A 716-nucleotide genomic window follows, 5' to 3' on the forward strand; every position below is an offset into this window, starting at 1 on the left:
TATCTAGTATTGTGTGTCACAATTATAGGTGCTTAATAAATGTTATTTCCCTCTCTGTTGCCACATTCCAGGAGTGTGGTCCTAATAATTTGTCATTGATTATGAGAATTAATGGTTTTTTAAAACCTTTCTACAAATTAACTACCTTTTTCCAAATTTGTTTACTGATTAAAATCTCATGCTGTGGGCAGGGCGTGGTGGCTCACGCCTGTAATCCCAGCACTTTGGGAGGCTGAGGCGGGCAGATCACGAGGTCAGGATTTCGAGACCAGCCTGACCAACATAGTGAAACCCTATCTCTACTACAAATACAAAAATTAGCCAGGCATGGTGTTGCAGTAAAACTCCAGCCAAGGAAAAACCAAAGAGACCTTTGGAAACCAAAGAGAACTTTATTTAATTCGAGTACCCAGGCTGGCAGCAGGCTCACGCCTGAAACTGCTGCCGACCCCAACAGAGAAAGCAGGCTGGCTTATATGTCGTTTGAGGCGGGAAAACAAAGCAGGATACAGGTTTCAGACAAAGAGACAGTAAATTATTTAACCCGTGACAATTCTGAGAAAACTTAAAATTTAGTTATCTTGACCAGTCAACCTTGAAGCTGGAGAGCTCTAGCTGAGGTAAGGGAAAACAGGAATTACAGAAACTTGGGGGTCTAGAGGCAGGCCATAAGCTTGGAAGGTTGAGATAAGCTCACAGATGCAACTTGTTAGCAA

The 716-nt window shown here is 42.6% G+C and overlaps 1 protein-coding gene across 1 annotated transcript in view; it reads left to right on the forward strand.

Moving 5' to 3' along the window:
• Positions 1–716, forward strand: part of EEF2K (eukaryotic elongation factor 2 kinase) — an 89,239-nt gene that overhangs the window by 23,933 nt on the left and 64,590 nt on the right. The gene's annotated exons all lie outside the window — the stretch shown is intronic.

This window comes from Colobus angolensis, unplaced genomic scaffold, assembly GCF_000951035.1.
Source record: "Colobus angolensis palliatus isolate OR3802 unplaced genomic scaffold, Cang.pa_1.0 Scaffold92, whole genome shotgun sequence".
NCBI lineage: Eukaryota > Metazoa > Chordata > Mammalia > Primates > Cercopithecidae > Colobus > Colobus angolensis.